Source organism: Acomys minous (genome assembly GCF_964271855.1).
Source record: "Acomys minous genome assembly, chromosome: 15".
Classification (NCBI taxonomy): domain Eukaryota; kingdom Metazoa; phylum Chordata; class Mammalia; order Rodentia; family Muridae; genus Acomys; species Acomys minous.
Genome location: NC_140497.1, coordinates 25,911,058 through 25,932,056, shown reverse-complemented (window position 1 = coordinate 25,932,056; position 20,999 = coordinate 25,911,058).

Here is a 20,999-nt window from a genome sequence, read left to right as displayed (position 1 = left end):
GAGGATGCCACAGCACAGGGGGTAGAGGACACACACATGCCAGCCTGCTGCCATCCCACAAAATGTTGGAGGGCAAAAATGTCCACGTACGTTCGCTCCCACGATACCACACTGGCAGGCAGTAGACACCGAGACGTCTGCTGGCTGCCACGGCACATGCGCAGACAGAGGTCACCCAGAGGCCCCACCAGTCACTTGCCCTGCCTCCATCAGGAGCCACTACAAATTACAAGCATGTGGTGGAGAGATGGGGGGAGAAAGAGGAGCAGGACAGTTTGAGCACTGTGAAGAGAGATGGAACCGGAGATGCAGTGGAGGAGAGGAGTAGCCAGCCCTGTCACCTGAGGCCATGGTGAGGTCCCAGCCCACGTGACCGCTGAGAACCGTGTCTGGGTAGGTGGCCATGCAGCGGCAGGGGTCAGTGTCAAGTCCATGGCTCATTTTACCACTAGAGACCATGGTCTGGGCAGCCACCCGGGACCACGTGGAAGTTCAGGGGCTGCACAGAACTGGTCCCATCCCTCACTGGCTGCAGTGCTCTGGAAAGCTGGCTCCACCTCTCACTGGTGGCACTACTTGGGAGAATAGGCCCTGTACCTCCTAGAGAGAGCACAGTGGAGCCAGGCCTGAGTGCATAAGTGTGAGAGAGGGCTGCCCCCACCACTCATCTGCAGTGCAGTGGTATAAAGATGCTTTTCCCCATTCCTTTGGCAGTAGGGGAAAGTGAGTGAGCAGGCCCCGAGGACATGAATGCAGGAGAGCTGTCCCAGCCCCTCATGGGGTTGCAGCACTTGAAAGAGTGAGGCCCCAGGCCTTGACTGGCAGCACAATGGAGCTGGCTCTGCAGGCCTCCATGTAGGTGAGCTGGCCCTGAGGGCATGAGAACAGGAGCGCTGACCCTACCTCCTGCTGATGGTGCCATCGGTAGCCTAGCTGGAGCAGTGCTTGAGAGTGAGGATCCAATATTGATGGGGGCCACAGAAGCCAGAGATCTCTAGCTGGACCACTGACTCATCGCAATGAACATTTGCAAGTGAAGATGTGTGGACAAAGTGGGACCCTGTGACACATTACAGCTTCTAATATGAGATATTTTCTATGCTTTGTTTTGGTGTGTGTGTGTGTGTGTGAGAGAGAGAGAGAGAGAGAGAGAGAGAGAGAGAGAGAGAGAGAGAGAGAGAGAGAATGGGAGTATCACCTTCTGGGATCCTGTCATAAGTATTATTCTGTCTGAGACCAAAAGAATATCAGCGACCCTCTTTAACATCATCTGCAAATGGCAGGTGTTGGAAAGCTGTGGACTAACTTTGTCAGAGACTGCCAGACCCATCCCATCACCACACCCTTCATGCTCAGCCTGCAGTAGTCTCACTCCAGCTGCATGCACAGCCCACTCATTGGTCTCAATCACCTTATCAGACCAGTGCCATAATGGCTGGCTCTCGGGTATCTCTGCCCAACACTGCAGAAATGCCCTTTGAAATTTTATTTTTAAAACTAAAGCCAAAGCTACTGTGGTTGCACACACCTGCAGGCTCAGTGTTCTGGAAGGCTGAGGCAGGGCCACAAGTTCAAGGCCGTCTTTGATCTCATAGTCTGATTCTGTCTCACTCTCAAGAAAAAACAAAACAAATAACACACACACACACACACACACACACACACACACACACACACACACACACACACAGCCAAATTAAACTCAAGGGGAAGAGTGGTCCCCAACAAGCACCTCTAACACGAAGAGGGGTGTTCCATCAATCTGTAATAAATACGAAGTTTTAAAATCCAATGTCACCTTATTGCACACACACACACACACACACACACACACACACACACACACACACACGTTCACACTCCACCCTTGGAGCTCTCAGGGCTTCTATAGCAGATTGCATACACAGCCATTTTTAGAATTCCTTCTGTCACATGGTCCACTCAGCACCTGGGGACAAGCATGTGACATTCCAAGTCACTTGAGGATACAGCTGTCTTGCAGTCACTCTCTCACTGGGAACTATTTTGGCTCCCCAGCAGCTGCTGGTATAGTCCAGCAGGGTGTATCTGTTCATGGTATTATGCTGACAGAAGAGAGGCAGGGGCAGTGAGTGACACAGGCAGAGCAAGGGACCCTGGGAGAGCTTTGGAAATTTAAATAGACATTATGAAGCTAAATCCATGTTTATGGCTGAGTGGGTATGAAACAGAAAAGCATGGGGAAGACTAAGTTTTTAAGTCACATGCAACCCACAGTTCAGATGCACACTTGGACATCTTTGCTAACGGCAACCATGCTTTTTTTGTGACTCTTCCTTTCTTCTCACTATTGCCATTTATTTGGAAATGATCTCAAAGATACAGAAATGTTGCAAAGGTTGTTGTGGAAGTAAATTACAATGCTACTCACCCAGAGTTGCTAAACATCAACATGTACATTTTCATTTATATTGCCCCTGCCTCCTCCACCACCACCATCAGAAACTTAATGTCAATACTATGTAACATTTGACCTAATATAACCAACTGTCACACACATGTATCATACCTATCTCTACATACGCACACACACACACACACACACACACACACACACACACACACCATTCTGTTCCTGCTTCATTCTGGGCTTGACATTTTAAAGACGTCAGATCAAACACTTGGTATCAGAGTTGAGCATGTTGAGTTTTCCTCATAACTGGATTGTCCCGCTCCTGTGTGAGGAACATCACAGGAGTGATGTCAGGCTTTTTCTAAGGACCTCCTGCTGAACGACGTGTGCTACATCTGGAGGTGTAAATTTAACCCCTTAAGGTGGTGTCTGTCAATCTGGTCTGTAAAAACTGCTACTTCACCCTCCATAGTTAAACGCCACAGCAGGGACTCGGTCCAATGTCCTTTTGCTCTTCAAACGTTCACTCGCTATTGTTGCCAGCCCCAATCAATCCTGTTTGTCTGGGTTATAATGATGTTTACCCAGATGAGAATTTTAATCCCACCATCCTTTAGTTACTAGCTGGCAAACCACTCTTCTCTCCAACAATGTTTCCCCCTTTGTTTCTCTCAGTATTGTCACTCAAGGATTCTAATTTCATTCTGTGAGTTACATCTGTGACTCTGTTTCAAAGCTCAGGGTCCCAGGGTCGGTCAATGGTAGCATCTATAATCTGTCATCTTTCTTTGTGTGTATATGCCTCTCTCTCTCTCTCTCTCTCTCTCTCTCTCTCTCTCTCTCTCTCTCTCTGTGTGTGTGTGTGTGTGTGTGTGTGTGTGTGTTGTGTTGTGTACATGCATGTGTACAGAAGCCAGAGGTCAACTTTCATTACTCTCCATCTCATCTCTTGAAGAGGAAGAATTCTCTTGCTAAGCCTGGCACTTGCCTAGTCAGCTAGATAGCTGGTTCTCAACAAGTGGGCCACAATGCCTTTGGCAAGTGTCTGTCTCCAGGAATATTTACATGACAAGTCATACCAGTAGCAAAACTACAGTTATGAAGTAACCCATAAAACGAGGAACTATATGAAAGGGCTGGTCAGGGTTCTATAGATTATCCTTTTTCCCCTTGCCTAGAACTGAACCTAAGTCCCTATGCTCATCATGCACACGCACTGTATGAACTGAGCCATCTTCCCAGCTGCAGGCATTGTCTGTGCCTGCATCACTGCTAGGAAAGTGTTCAAACCCTGAAGCCAGCTCTCCCAGAGTTCCAGCAGCCTTCAACCGAGAGTGATGCATGCAAGGTGTACAGGGTCTGGGGAGATGGCTCACATGCTCTACCAGAGGACTCATGTCAGATTCCCAGTCCCCATGGTGGACCACAATTCCAGTTCCAGGGGATCTGATGCCCTCTTCTGGCCTCTTTAGGTACCAGGCATACACATGGTGCACACACACACACATAGGCAAAATTGTGCTTGTATCCGCCAAGCCATCGCTCCAGTACCTTACATATTTTTAAAAGTTAAATTTGTAAGTTTGAAGATGAGGGTTATTGATAAAGTGTCCCAGTGACCAAAGATGAATTTCTAGCTCCTCAAATAAATAAATAAATAAATAAATAAATAAACAACAAAATAAATTAAAAATCAAGTTAGCAATATATATTAATATTTTCTTGTGTCATAAAAGTTTTTTGAAAATGTGGTTTTTATATACTATATTTTTGTGTGCAAGAACATAAGAACAGCTTCTACTTTTTGATAAGTAAATGGAACTTTAATAAAATACCCTTGTAGGTCTTTCAACAAAAATCACTGTTTTCACACATAGGTGCTCAGAAAAACAAATTCGGTAAGTTGAGGCCAATTAATGTGTAAATGGGTGAATACATTGTGGTACACAAATGAAAGGAAATATTATTCATACATAAAAACAAATTACTCAGCTATATACTTGGATAAGCCAGTATTTTTGAAAACCATGATTACTATGTTTAAGTAAAAATAAAATAAAATAAAGTAAAAGAGATAATTAAAAAGAAAGAAATCATTTTACCTGTATGAAATTAATCCAAGATTAAGTCTCTATGCTCATTATTTTTCTTTTATCATATATATATGGTATTTTATTACCATATTAATTAATCACACATTTATTGAAGGGAAAATTATAAAAACATGACACACAGACCCTCATCATCATGGAATTATTAAGTATTATATAAAACTCCTAATAACAAGTACCACAAGCTCGGCAGGCTGTGCTGTAGCCCAGTGGTAGAACACCCAGTTACCACAGGTAAGGTTAAAACTCCCCAGCACCACCAAAACAAAATAAAACTACACTAATTTAAAACGTATATTACACAGTGAAATGTATGCACTGTCACAAAATTATCTGTTCTGTGTGTATTCAGGATTTATCTGTCCCTTTGTCATTAAAAGCAAAAAGAAAGTCTGTGGATGCAGACCATGACACTCCTACACTTTCTGTCTGGCTTTATCCAGCTGGACTCTCCTCCCCCACCCCAGGGAATTCTGCCATCGCTTTAGAGGGCCTCATATAAAAGCATCTCAGGACATAAATAAACAAATAAACCAAAATGCAAATAAAAAATAAAGAGCTTCTCATGAATGCCTTTCTATTTTGAGAAACAGACCACTGTATAACTTCTTATCCTTGGCCCTGGAGTGCGCCACTGATAACGTAATGCACTTTAAACAGAGTCACTAATGGGTCGCTGGATCTTGGCAAAGGTCAGCGGGTGTCAGTAGGTATGGGTCCTTTTCTGCATTTGAAGTGTCTCCATAGGAACTAGCCATGCTGATATTTTTAGTGAAGCCTCCTTTCTTAAAAAGCTTGCATTCCAGAGGTCTGACTCAACAGTGGTGAGATCACATTGTGTGACTCTAATGGTGTTGTAACGGCTTTGAGTTCTGCTAGCCTTTGGACTGGGAATGTCCCCCAAAGGCCCATGGGTTATTTCCCCAGAGTGACGCTGTTGGGGTTGGGAGACTAGAGCTTTTAAATTTATTTATTTATTTATTTATTTATTTATTTATTTATTTATTTATTCACTTTACGTCTTGGTCATAGCTCCATCCCTCCTCACTTCCCAGTCTCACCCTCCCTCCCTCCCTCCTTCTCCCTCCCTCCCGCCCTCCCTCTCCCCTATTCTTACTCTCTTATTCCTCAGAAAAGGGGAGCCCCCTTCCCATCCACCCCAGCTCATCAAGTCATATCAGGACTGAGCTTGTCCTTTTCCCCTGTGGCCTGGCAAGGCAGTCCTGCGAGGCGGAAGTGATCAAAAAGCTGGCAAGAGAGTCCATGTCAGAGAAAAGGGGCTAAAACTTTTAAGAGGTGGCGCCTACTGGGAGATCTGGTGACTATTGACGGGGAGGGGGTGGGGGGCGGAGATCTGGTGACTATTGATGGGGAGGGGGTGGGGGGGAGATCTGGTGACTGTTGATGGGGAGGGGGTGGGGGGGGCGATCTGGTGACTGTTGATGGCTCTTGGAAGGGATAACAGGAGCTAGACCTCTCCTCTTTGTTTTCACTTCTGGCCATGTGTGGCATTATTCTACCATATGCTACTGCTGTGGGATACACCTCACACCCAAAGCTGCGGAGCCTAACAGTCACAGACTGAAACATCCCAGCTATGACCCCAAACAAACTGATGCTCTTCTTGACACCTAGTGGACCCATTTTTGTTACAGAAAGCAGGGTGTTAGCTAACACAGGATCTCAAAGTGGGACCTGACCGGTTTTGGAAGGTGTAGCCACTCCCCGACTGCTTTGAAGCCTGGAGAACTGGGGAAAGAAAAAGAAGAAAACATAATGGGGAAAATTCTATCATAGAAAACCTCACTGTTGCTGGATTGGGAAAGAGGTAGTGTGGTGGCCCTGAGCTTCTAGGAACTAAAGCTTCAAAGACTGAATGGACAGGTTTAAAGTTCTGCCTAAAGGCACATCCATTTTTCTGACCTCCATCCCCACTTCCGTAGCATTCAACACTGACATGTTTTCTAATGTAGCTGCATGGCTTTGTGTTCAAGATGTGCCTGCACACCTCTCTTTTGAACACTTACAGCAGAGCCCAGCAAGCTCTGGCTTAGGATGCGCTGCAGGCAATTTCTGATGTGTGCTAAGTTTTAAGAATTACTGTTAACTGTTGACGCATTGGTCTATAGTCTCAGCAAGGAAGTTTGCTCAGGACAAAGACAGATGCATTTATCAATACACTCACAGCTTATCACTCAATGCCTGTGAAATGAATGGCGAAGAGATGTGAATAAAGGCACGCGCACTTCTCAGGATTAAATAGAAGCTCTGTAAATAATTGCGACAGCAACAGACTTGAAGTGTGAGCGTCCCTGATGAGCTGCAGCCAAAGAAGTGCTGACAACATTCCCCTCCTCTCCCAGAAATAATAGGATAGCCAGCAATGGCACAGACGTCATTCTAGAATCTTTGCAGGACTCAAGTGTCCCTACAGACAAACATATGGTTTTTCTGGTGGAAATCAGAGTCAGTTTTACTGTGAAGCAATTAGAAAATGCAAAAGCAATATTAAAAAAAAAAAAAAAAAGATGGGCTGGAGAGATGGCTCAGAAGTTAAGAGCACCATCTGCTCTTCCAGAGGTCATGAGTTCAATTCCCAGCAACCACATGGTGGCTCCATCTATACTGAGATCTGGTGCCCTCTTCTGGCATGCAAGTGTACATGCAGGAGGAACACTGTATACATAAGAAACAAATAAAAAAATCTTTAAAAAAATAATAAAAATCTAAATAGACATATATCTTATCCAACCACCACCACCAGCGTCTCCTATACATGCAGCTTTGCATATACTGCTGTTAATTATGATATGCAAAATAAAATTGATAGTTTCCTATAAAAGCAATGCAAACTCTTTTGAAAATGTTGGGAAATACAAAAAGACATTAGAAGGAAATAATCCTACCAATAATTTCATTGTTCAGAAATGTAAATACCCATGAGGAATCCCTTCTAGACTTTGTTCCCTCCCACTTTCTTATTTTCCCTTATTTCCACTCTCCTGGACAGTCTAGTTTCTTTGTATGTAACGTCTTTCTACTGTGAAACTTACAGTGTTACCCTACAAACCAAATTTCCAGAAAATTTCACACACTGGCCACAACTCTAAACTTCAAGACTTCAGACCTGTTCTCCGACTTAAGATAAATAAACGATTTCGGAGGGGGCTATAATATTCTGAGAATTTGGAGGTCTCACAGCATAAAAAGTCTGTTCCAAGGAAAAAGTGTGTGACATCATCTGGCCTTTCCCGACCTACACACAATCACAGGCAGTCCATCTGCTTCCCTCAACCCTGAGCAATGCTTAGGGCTGCCCCAGACTCAAGCATGGCCATCCATTTTGCTGGGTCCTGCACTCCCGCCTTGGAACTTCCCATTAAACCTGTCCACACAGGCTGCAGCACTCACAGTCAGCAGCAGCAGGGGAGAATCCTGGGGCTTTGGCTCCCTCCTTCTCACCAGGTCTGCAAGGAGGAGGGGATGGTGGTGACTAGCAGCAGACAGGCAACTCAGATAAGGCTGGTGGTGAGAGGGTCATCCAAGGGACAGGCATTGGTGGGGGTTTGTTTTGGTTTTGTTGTTGTTCTGTTTTAAGAGAAACCTCTCAGTGAGTGACCTGGGAAGCCAAATGAAACATAAAGAAATAGAAGATAAAGTCTGTGCTCCAGAATCTTCTTATCTCTGGCAAAAGTCCATCTAGCATTATCGTGTCTGTGGATTGGTTGAACATCTTCACATGTCCAAGAATATCACATAGAAGCTCGCAGCCTCATTTCCACTTACCATCACAACAGAAACGTTTGTGTGGTACCGGAAAGCGTTCCTGAAAAGCATCTTTTTACTGGTTTCCCATCACATACTCAATTGTTGGATCATTCCCCCATCACACTTTATGTGTTTGCTGGAACCATGTTTATACATATGTCTGAGTATCTTCCTCAGTACTGGGATAGGTTCTGTTGGAGTGATTCAATAAGAATTTGAGTGGACAAACTTTGACGGCTCTTCCTTGCTCCCTGCATCCCAGAGTACTACAACTTGTAGTATCCTGGCCTCAGCCTGAGAGTGCAAAGGAATGAAAACTGCAAAAGGACTGAGAGGAAAAGTCCAGAGGACATGATTGCTTATGGTGTCCAGAACATGGTGAACTGCTGATTAGTCTCAGCCTTCTGGTTTTACAGTTCCCATAATATAATACGACTCTGCTCAGGAATCCATTCGGGTAGGTTGGGTTCAGAACCTCCTCAAACAATAGCCTTGTCATTTTGTTTTTTTCAACACAATGGTTTTCAAGAACAGTACTGCATGGATTCCCAGAACAGGAGCATTTTAGGGGTGATATGGGACTTACGGTTTTCCTTTAGCTATGTGGAAAGTCTTCATTTTCACAAGACACAATGTATACACACACATACACACACAAACCTATCTCCACTTAAGAACTTGAATATAAAACAAAACAGGCTGGGCAATGGTGGCACATGCCTTTAAGCCCAGTACCTTGGGAGGCAGAGGTAGGTCGACCTCTGTGAGTTCGAGGCCAGCCTGGTCTACAAAAGTGAGCCAGGACAGCTAAGGATAACAGCTAAGGAGACACAGAGAAACCCTGTCTCAAAAAAACAACAAAAAACAAACAAACAAACAAACAAAAGCAAAACAAAAAACTCTGATAAAAATCCTTGCAGATCATAGCAACTGGTTCATTAGCTGCTTGGTAGAGTATGGCATGAAGGAAGCTGCCATCTTAGAAGCCATGCCATTAATGGATGAGAGGAAACTGTCACCACCTCAGCCCAGTTCCATTACCCCAGGCCACCATGTGACAGATGCAGGGTGAGTCATGAAGAGAATCAGGCCAGCATATGGATGTGACTCAGCATAATTAGAAAGTGACTCTAATGCTGATGGGTCAGTTCCAGTAATTTCACAGATTTGGGACAACAGCCTAATGAACTGGCATGGATTCAACTCAAATTTATAAAAGGACAATTGCAGGCTATGTACAAGCAACCAAAGGCCCAAGGAAGTCCCTAGATGTGCCCAGGATCCCCGGCTCCTTAGAGGCTATCTGGGTCTTTAACCAGGTCTTCTGATGACTAAGTTTAGCATTCTTTCTTGCTTCACATTATCTGTCTCCCTAGCCCATTTCCAAGGGTCTTTACATGTCCCATGAGTCTTAGCAGGATGGGTTGAAAGAGGCCTTTAGACATGTATAAACCATCCCTTCATTATTCCTTATGCTGCTGCCACTGGCACAGAGTTAGTAGAATTTTCCAGTGCATTCTAAATGCCAAGTCTATTTCTTTCCATATTCACCTCTCAGGTTATAAACTTGCTGACAATTCATTCAGTTCCTTTCCCTAGCTCCTTATGAATGAAGGGATGACTCCAAAGCAAGATTCTTTTCCAATGAGATTTAAAACAATCCTTAGCAAAATCTATGGTTAGAAAAACTGTCATTTCCTGACCCCAACATCCTCACCCTTGGCAACGTCATCACAATAGCTTGCGGCCGGCCACAGAATCATAACAAGAATTTTGCAGCTGGAGGATTTGAATCCTGTTGAATACTGGCTGACCATGTGTCAAAGCCTCAAAATAACTAGTTTGCCCACGTGCTGGTGGTAAGTTTGATAGTAAAGGGAAGCTCAGCTAGTCTCACTGAACTTTAGGCTATTTGGTATGTTAGTGTTCCATTCAGCTATGGCAAAATACCTGATAAAAATCAACTTAAAAGAAGAAAGATCTCTTTTAGTTTTTCATTCCCTTGGCTTCATTGTTTTTTGAGCCTGTGGTGAGACAGGGGATCACAGAGAGAGCGTGGCTGCTCTAGGCATGGCAACCAGGGGGAGAGGAACAGGGAGAAGAGAAAGAGGGGGGCATTAAATATACATTAAAGACAAGTACCCCTCCCCCAGCTGCCTACTTCTTCCAAGTAGGCCCCATCTATTAGTCTCCTATTCAGTCATGGCCTCATTAATGGCTTAGCCCATTAATGAACTTACTGCTGTAGTTACATAATCGCCTCTTAAGTACACACCTCCAAGTGTTACAGTATGGGAAATGAAGCTTTTAATACATGGTGTGCATGTGTGTGTGTGTGTGTGTGTGTGTGTGTGTGTGTGTGTGTGTGCGAGAGAGAGAGAGAGAGAGAGAGAGAGAGAGAGAGAGAGAGAGAGAGAGAGAGAGATTTCATATCCAATTATAGCAAAGTTACAGAAGAAGACTCACAATAATACTCTTGAGTAAGACTAATGGATGAAGATCAGTGTTCTCATTTTATTCCTTATAAGATTTGCATAGGATAAATTTAATGTTGGACAATATCTGTTCAGAGGATCCTAGGTAGGGGGTTCCATAATAGGCTCTCAAAGTGTCACGAAGGTTGCAGGTGTGCTGAGCTGATCAGGAAATTTTGCCTCAGAGACTCAAAGTCGGTAAAGAAGTATCATTTGAGTGGGGCCTGGCAGAGGGCTAGTAGGTCATCTACTGAAGAGAACTTACTATTAGGAGGTAAGTCAAAAGCTCATAACCAGAGTTTGCAATGTGCAGGGGCGTGCGTGGGGCTCAGGTTGTGGCGTCTGGGGTATGCCACATCATTATCTCGGACCATAAGAAAGTCAGCTCTGCTCAGAGCTCTTGCGTATTGCTAGATCTCCGTGTCTTCTAGAGAGCATCCAGCACGCAATGGCTGCTTGTCATAGTTTATTTGGGCTGCTGCAACAAAATGCCTTAGGGCAGGCCAGTTAGAAGCCATAGGAATGCTGTTCTTATAGTTCTAAGGCTGGGAAGTCTAAGATCAAAGCACACCTGGTTTGATACGTGACGTGGTAGAAGAGGCAAACAAACTCCCTTGGGTCATAACAGTAGCAACAGTCACTGATTTCAATGGAGAAATTACAGGGAAGAAATACCATCTTACTTGGCATGTCTAGTGTAAACAGAGAAATCAAAACAATGTCTTCCGGCAAAGGGTGAGACTCTGGGGAGGTGGAGCTTTGGGAAGGCGGATTGTGTTAAGACTAGTGTGTCTTGTTTTTTTTTTTTTTTTTTTTTCTGTCTCTGTGATAACCACCTTAATCATCCTGGTCACAGTCCATCATTAAGAGAAGCCAAGGCAGAAACTCAGGCAACATCCTGGAGTCAGGAACGGAAGCCGAGGCCATGAAGGATTGCTGTTCACTGGCTGGCTCTCCAGGCTTACGTTCACCTAGCATCCTTACACCCGCTACGACCATCTGCTCAGGGATGCACCACCGCAGTGGTTAGGGCCCTCCCACATCAACCACTAATCAAGAAAATGCCTGCACAGACTTGCCTTCAGGCCAATCTGAAGGAGGCATTCTTCTCAGTTGAGGGTCTCTCTTCCCAGATGATGCTACTTTGTGTCAAATTGACAAAGACAAACCAACAAACAAAAACCCCAAAGCCTAAGAAGCATAGACAGGAATGGCTGAAACAGCTCTAGGGACCCATGACTGTCACCAGCGAGGTTGCAGGCGGTGCAGGTCTGGCATGCTTTTCTGCCCTGCTTCATTCTGTCTTTCAGCCGGCAGTTCCTTCTTCTTCTAGCCTCTGCCTCACTGTGGTTTTAGGCAGGAAGTGGCCAGGGCATTGGCTTTGACCCTCCTCTCTGTACTAAACCAGTCCTTCTCCTCCTACCATTGGGTTGATCACTCCCATTTTTCCTTCCACATACAGGATGCGCTTGCCTGGTCCATTTTTGCACACCAGGCCTAGCGCAGCCAGCAATGCAGACAGTTATCTCCCTCAGAAGCAGATATGGTATGTTCGAATCACTTATAACGAAAATTAGGGTTGATTTATGCCAATTGACCAAGGATTTCAGCTCTATGCAGTAGGCACAGTGTTGTGGAAGCCTTTTATGAGTATGTGTGATACTGGTTCCACTCTGGGTCACGCCACTGGCCAGCCTCCTTATAATTTGCTATCCTAGATGGGAAAGATGCATCATTCCATCCTAATTTGGCCCCACCACCTGTATTCTCTGGGGAACTCTCATGGAAACATAGGCCTCACCTTTTCTACAGGTGTGGCCTCAGACACAGAAACTAGTTACTTTTCTCACTGTACAGAACTTAAAGAAGAAAATCTCACAGGTTCACTCCTTTCTTAAGGGGGACAGCATGGTGGCGATCATGGTGGGTGAGTATGTGGCAGAGCCCCACACATTTTGTGAGGTTAGGTAGAAGCGGAACTAGCTCATAAGACCCTTAAAGGCCTTCTCTCAGTGGCCAGTGTCTACCAGCTAAGCACCATGGCCTCCAAAGCCCCGCCACTTTCCCAAAAAGAGCAACTAGATGGGAACCAAACACTCGAAACACGAGCCTGTGTGGAGCACAATTCTGTGCTTCAGTTACTGCCTGTGTTCACTGAGGAGAATATCTGTACTACCTGTTAATACTGTGCCCCCAACCTCTATAAAGACTGTGGCGAGGTCGCCCTCCCCAGACCTCCAGAATGTGGCTTTATGTGGAGATATGATCTTTTAAGGGATTGTTACGGTTAAATAAGGTCATTGAGGTGGTCCTTTATCCAACGGTCATTTTTACAGGAGAGAGAGAGAGAGAGAGAGAGAGAGAGAGAGAGAGAGAGAGAGAGAGAGAGAGAAAAGAAGAAGAAGAAGAAGAAGAAGAAGAAGAAGAAGAAGAAGAAGAAGAAAATATCCAGAACTAAAACTACATAGTGAGACTCTGTCACACAAAGAAAGGAGGAGAGGGGAGGGAGAGAGAATGAAGAGGTGGAGGAAAGAAAGAGAAAGAAGGAAGGAAATGGGGAAGGAAGGAAGAAAGAAAAGAAGAAAGTGACCCCCCCCCATGAAACCGGGGAAGGGGGGGGAACTTTGAAAAATCTAAGCCATAATCAAACAAAAACCCAGGCAGCCTAGAATTTTTGTATCATGACAATAGGGAAGATGCTCTGAGGGCATTTTAGAAACTTGCTAGACTCCACCCTACCCATTGCAGGCTTAAAGGGGTAAAAGGATAAACGAATGTGAGGGGTTTTCTCAAGAAGCAAGACATTCTGGGGACGTTCTGCTTGTACAAGACAGTCTAGGAAATATTTTTCCCTATTTTTTATTTTTGTTTTTTTATTTTTTGTTTACCATGTTCTCTTTTCAGGTAAAAGCCAGTGTATCCATGGTGCAAATGGATTCTCCTACTAGTTAAGTTTGCCGGCAGATCATAGGGTCACCCACACCGTGTTGGTTTAGCATTGTGAAACCCTGTGTAAGAAAGCTGTGAACTTACTATGAACTGTGGATAGCGCAGAATACAGAATGTTCTTCCCACAAGGTGGCCTTCTAGAAAGAACTGCATAAGCTCTGATAAGTGAATGGAGCCAGTCAACCATGGACAGGAACCTCAGAAACAGCATAACAAAATCCTCTCTCCTTTAAATTGTATTCTAGGGTAATTTGTCATGTTGAAGAAATCTAACTAACACACATGCAGAGGAACACAGTGGAACTCCTACCACACACACACACACACACACACACACACACACACACACACACACACTTTAGCTCAAATTGGTTTATGGGATTAAATGAAAAACACAATATTACAGAAAACACAGTAGTCATTGTTCAGGTTAGCCAATGAATGTCTTCTCAAGATGCAAAGTCGAAAGCAGAGAGGAAGCAATTGGTCAATGAAACTGTATCAAATCTCATGTGCTATAAACAGTGCAGCCAAGAAAGCGAAAAGCAGCTCAAAGAATCAGAGACAGTATTTGCAAGTCACCTGTCTGATAAGAAAGTTGTATCCAGAATGCATAATGAACTCATAACTTGATGATGAAATAAATAAAGACTTTAAATAGTCATTTATCCAAGAAGATATATAAATGACCAATAAGCACACGAAAAGATAATAAAAATAAATATAAATCAAAACTGCAGTGAGATACAATTTTGATCCCAAGGTAATAGTGAAAGCATAATAATAATAATAATAATAATAATAATAATAATAATAATAATAGTAGTAGTAGTAGTAGTAGTAGTAGTAGTAGTAGTAGTAGTAGTAATAGTAGTAGTAGTAGATGACAGATTGTAATACTTAGTGTCACAAGTACTAGGGAAAGGGTCACAATCTAACAAATGTTCATCACATGACTAGGCAACTCTACTCTTCTACTCCAATGAAAACATATATCTACCCACTTAAAATCCACCCACAGGCAGTGGTGTGCATGCCTTTAATCCCAGCAGGAAGGCAGAGGCAGGTGGATGTCAGTGAGCTTGAGGCCAACCTGGTCTACGAAGTACATGTAGGACAGCCAGGGCTACACAAAGAAACCCTGTCTTGAAAAACCAATCATCATCATCATCATCATCATCATCATCATCACCCACCCGCAAACATTCATAGGACCATCATTCATACCATCCTCAAAGTCAGAACACGCTAAGTATAGATATACAGATGAATGGATAAAGTGTGACAGATCTAAGTAATTAGGTATCACTCAGCATCAGTACTGTCACCTGGATGATCCGCCAAAGCACCATGCCAGGTGGAAAGGCATCACATGCCAGGTGCTACAGGACTGCTTATGTAAAATACCCAGAACAGGCTAATAGAGATATTTAAATACTGGTTGCCTGAGGATGAAGTGAGGCAGGATAGAAAATAGCTGCTCACGGGTTCCTTTAGAGAAAATAAGAGTTCCAACCCCTAAGATCAGGCTATGGGTAAGCCTGTAGGGCATTTTATTAATTAGGAATTGATGGGGAGGGCCCAGCCCACTGTGGATGGTGCCATCCCTGGGTTGGTGGTCCTGGGTTTTGCAAGAAAGCACCCTGACCAAGCCATGAAGAGCAAGCCAGTAAGCAGCATCCCTCCATGGCCTCTACATCAGCTTCTGCCTCCAGGCTCCTGCGCTTCCTGTACTCCTATTCTGACTTCCTTTGATGATGAACTGTGGTGTAGAAGCATACACTTAATAAACATTTTCCTCCCCAAGCTGAGTTGGTCATGGTGTTCTTCACAGCAGTAGTAATCCTACACTCTGGCCATGGGCACCAACACAAATGTGAACATAAACACACACACACACACACACACACACACACACACACACACACATATACACACACGCACACACAAATAATAAAATATTAAATAAAATATTTTAAAAAGAAAAACAACCTGTGCGTGTTTTCCTAAACATGGGAGGCATCAATAAATTAATTGATCTCAGAGTGATAGTGAGACTGGGTATAATGAATTTTCATCTCAATGATCTCAATGAGTATAAAGCCAAAGTAAGTATGGCTAAAACATAAAAGGTGGAAAAAGCTCTTTCATGGAAGTTACTTCTAAAGAAACACCCTTCCCTGAACTAAGGAAGCATGGGACTATTAATCTGGTAACCTATACATATCCATACATAGGAGTATTTTACAGGCAGGTATCCCTCTGAGCATGTTCAGTTTAAAGCCTTGTGTAAGAAGGAAAGATAGACATACTTATGGGCAAACTTAGCTCACGTTCCTAGAGTACATGTTCCTATTACCTTATGTGCCTCCAAAGAATATATACATATATAAAAGAAATTTCAACGGAGTTATCATGTAATAGGAGAGACAGTGCCTAACTAGACATCACATGCTATCAAACAGAAACCACCAGAACCAGAAATGGGTTACACCTCTTGAATCATAGGCCAAAGGGATGCCATGGACACCCATAAACATCACAGGCTATTGACAATGTTACTGGTGACCCTTCTCAACCTGATGGCAAGTTCCCATTGCTAATGACTTACATCACCCTGGAGGAATTGAGCTGATGCACACCTAGAACCTTCACCCTTACCGATTAGCACTCACAGTGTTGGAAAGTTCTATACATGCTACCAAAGGAACAAAGTAATCATCCATTTTACCCAGCTACATACCATTCAAAATACAGAAGTGACCTACCTACAAGATATACCCACTGGGGAAACAGTGACACAAACATCATGAGTAACCAATCATTTTTGATTGGATTTAAAGCTGGCTCCATGAGACGGAACCTCTACCTGACACTGCTAATGAGGCCAAGAACCTGAGACTAGATAGGTCATGAGCCCTGGGGGGAAAACCCATTATTCTGCTAAATGAACATAGCAATAAAAAAAATCCTTAATGACATATTGCTATACCCATAGATCAGTGCATTGCAACTCTCATCAGAGAGGCTGCTTCTTGCAGTAGATGGTAATTACCACAGAGGCCGACAGCTGACAACTTTGAAGTACTCAGCTCTAAATAAGATGTCTATCACAACCCTCCTCAAAGCTCAAGGGATTAGGCAGAAGATGGGATGGAAAGATTGTAAAGGTCAGAGATGTTAGAAGACTTCAAGGAGACAGCACCTTCCAGTCACAACAGGAATGATGCACATATGAGCTCACAGAAGTTCTGAGAGCAGGTTCAAGACCTATACAAGTTCAAGCCAGACAAATATCCAGCCCAGGGAAGGGGAGTTGGTCACAGAGTCCCACCCCTTAATGGCTGCCACTGGAAATGCGGACATCAGTTTTCTACAGGCTGAATTTTCTTAACAACTATATTTTATTATGAAGTTATTAACCGAGAGTACCTTAGTTATAACTCTGGAGCCCGGAGCCCGAAGCCTTTCTTCAAGCGGTTCTCTCTAGGAGCGTCTCAAAGTGGAGCGATGAACAGCCAAAACTATCCCAAGTCTCCAAAGGCACCGCCGCTTGTTTTGGCTCACATTTATACCTCCTCTCAGAATTTGTTCAAGGATGTTTTCAGCTGGTTAACAACCAATCTCCCTTACACGGTGGTTCAACTTCTAAGGGGATAAATATCACCTGCTCTCTCACAAGTCTTTTTCTCATCCCCCACTTGTGATCTAAACAAAAGACATGTTTGTCTCTCCTTCATTTTTCTTCAGTGGAGTGATACTGGGTGTATCAACCACACTCCCAGGAAGAACTTGTGCTCAGGAGGAGTTAGCCAACACAAAGCAGACTCAATGGTGTGTGTGTGTGTGTGTGTGTGTGTGTGAGTGTGAGAGAGAGAGAGAGAGAGAGAGAGAGAGAGAGAGAGAGAGAGAGAGAGATTTTGTTTTTTTCAGAGAAAGAGCATGGAGTGGAACGGATAGGGAATGGAGAAATGATCTGGGAGAGGAGAAAGAATATTATTAAAATATATTGTACAAAAAATTTAAAGGTTAAAATGGTGGATAAGATCTACTGGGCATGCTCAGTTCATGTCAAAATTTTAGCTGAAGATAAAGGAAACAACAATTTGACCGTCCATTAACATAGCAGTTTGCCCTTGAAGGTATGCATCTTGCTTAGCTGGTAACACTGGGAACCCTAACTTACTGCTTTTAGGCAGAAGCACAAGGAAAACTACCTGGGGCTTGCAATGGCATGTAAGATGGTGGCAGTCTTGGAAACTGAGTCCTAATCTGTGGGGTCTGGTGCTGCCCAGGTAGAAAGTGGTGGAAGTGAGTTGAATGGGGCAGTGCCCAGTGGATACGCTGCATAAATGGCTGCCTGCTTCTTAATGGAAAGAATGATTCTCATCCTTTGAGGCCATGGAAATCTGTGTTGATCTTTGTGGAATGAGAACAAAGGAGAAATATGGTCGTTGTTGTTGTTGTTGTTGTTTGTGTGTTTGTTTGCTTGTTTGTTTTTCCAACATGGCAGTTTGAAAGAAATTGAGACCTGTAATAGTTTGCTGAGATGAAACACCATGACTAAAGAAACTTGGGGAGGAAATGGTTTATCCTACTTATACTTCACTCACATCACTGCTCCTCATAGAAGGAACTCAAGGGCAGGAGCTCAAACAGGGCAGGAACCTGTAGGCAGGAGATGGCGCAGAGGCCATGGAAGAGTGCTGCTTAGTGGCTTGCTCCTCATGGCTTGCTCAGCCTGTTTTCTTATAGAACCCAGGAGCATCAGCCTAGGGATGGCACCACCCGCAGTGGGCTGGGCCCTCCCCATTAATCACCAATTAAGAAAATGCCTTGCAGCCAAATCTAATGGAGGCATTTTCTCAACCGATTTTCCTTCCTTCCGGATAACTCTAGCTGTGTCAAGTTGGCATAAAGTAGCCATCATGTAGTTCTCTTAATGTTTTGTAGATATCATTACTGAAGCCACCTGTCCAGGTCTTTGTAGAACAACTACAAATTATTAAATTAATCTATCTGTTACCAGTTCTCATCCCCAAACTGGATTCTCTTTTCCTCTTAGAGTGACGGAACTAGTAAAATCAACACAAATGGCACACTTTACAAGACTTTTATTCTTGATCCAAAGTAGGAGAAATAAGAGACAAAGTCATGAGTCAATTTCTCAACCTTCCAGAATCCAGTTATAAACAGGGTGTGTGTGTGTGTGTGTGTGTGTGTGTGTGTGTGTGTGTGTGTGTGTGTGTGTGTGTGTGTGCTTGGAGCTGGGGGACAAGTGAGGTAGAGGAGGGCACAGCGTTGTCACATGCTATCAACACTGGACGTTCTTATCAACAGTTAGTACAACAACCCTTCAATATTCCGGAGGGGAGTTCCAGGGTTCTTCCTGCCTATCAAATCCACAAATGCTTAAGCATCCTAACTTGTGTAAGCCTTACATAAAACAGCTTCATCCCTGCATACAACCTGCCTGCATCCTCCCACACTCTTGAAGTCACCTCTGGATTTCTCACACCTGATGCTATGTACCTGCCATATAAACAGCCATTACACTGCTTTGTGTAGAGAGTCCTGATGGAAAAGAAGTCGACGCATGCTCACTCTACTCGATTTTCTTACAGGTTTCGCTGTTGAATCCATGGATGCAAGCATGTGGCTAGGGAGGACCTAACCTTCATTTTCCTGAGCAAATGTTTTCCTCCATATGCCCTATGTCCTTAGGGAAATCTCTGAAGATTCTAAGTGGTTGGTTTTGCTTTTTCTTTTAAAACAAGTTTTGCTTGTCACCCTCATACAATGGCGATACTTCCCTCTGCTGTCCGTGAAGTGCAGCACTGCTGATTCCCAGGGCATCGCTCAGTCCCTAGATTTCCACAGGCGTGGGTACCTGCACCCACGGATGCACAGAAGCCTGTGTGCAATTTAATTCCATCCTGCGATTCCTCAACCACTGAGGATAAAGTGAATCCAAGAATCTGTTCTTTTCCATTGCACCAAATCAACTGGTAAGATTTTGCTTTCGTGTCTAATGAGTCTATTATGTGAGTTCGCTTTTTCAGTTTCACTTCAGCAAAAACATCCAGAGGAATGGTATATGCTTGGCATGTCTTCCTTAAAAAGTGCTAGTTTTCACAAATCAAATGAATGCCTCCCATTTTCAGAATTACACCAAGTATCTTTGACTACACTAAAACAGGACTTAAAGATGCTTAACACAACTTAAAATGTAAACTTAGGGAGTAATTCTACAATTTACGTCTAGAAAATTCTTTTAATGACTTTTTCTGGTGGAAAATTTAAGCTGGGAGAAATATATCTAAAAGCTTCCAGAGTGGGCTCAGACATAAGGAGATAAAGTGCCTGGACATTTCGTGAGCTAGTGAACACAGGACAAATTTCTTAGGCCGGTGGCCCCCTTACTCTGCTTTTATATAATCCACACAAGCACAAAGCAGTTTCACAACTTGGGGAAACATTCACATTTTCCCTATACTTGTGTATTACCTGCACTCACTCACATAAGCTTTTCTTTCTAATTTATACTACAGTGTTTCTGGGGTCTGGCCTACTGGGAGAATACTTAGCAGGTATGAGGCCCTAGGCTCCATCCTTAGCACCAACACAGAGTATATTTTTTTAACGCACTCCTTTTAAACAAAAAACATTTTATCATTAGTGCAAACAGCTAATTAACCAATATAATGGAAACAAAAATTTGCCAAAAATTCTATTTAGGTACTGTGGCAAGTTCTAGCAAACTATTTCCTGTGCAGTAGCAGAGAGCTATGCACAGGTTCGAGTAAGTTATGTCCTTGATTTGCATTTGCTGTCGTAAGTACGTTACATATGGCATCTCATTTAATCACCTTAATAACTACATGGCGTAGACAGTTCCTTTCCTTTTTTTATGCAAGAAACCCAAAGCACATCGTGATAGGTAGTAGAGGTAGGACTGAGAGGCAGCCTGGAGGCTGACCGCTTAACTGTCCTATTCCTTTCATATACACATACTCAAACCCACTTGGGTAGTTGCTGAGTCTGCCACACTTTGGAAGCACGGGTCTACTCTGGTTGGGTCTGTGAGGTCACTTTCAGGAGGGATTGAGATGGGAAGCCAGCCCCTGCCACCCCCACCTCGGCAATAGACACCTTCCATCAGCAGCCCTGATATCAAGAGGGTCAGACAAAAACTTACTCGCCTGCCTTGTTCTTCCCGGCGAGTGTGTTTCTCCTTCACTGACAAAAGCACCTGGGTTCTTCCACCTTCTGATGTGAACTGGAGACCAGCAGTTCTCCTGGAAT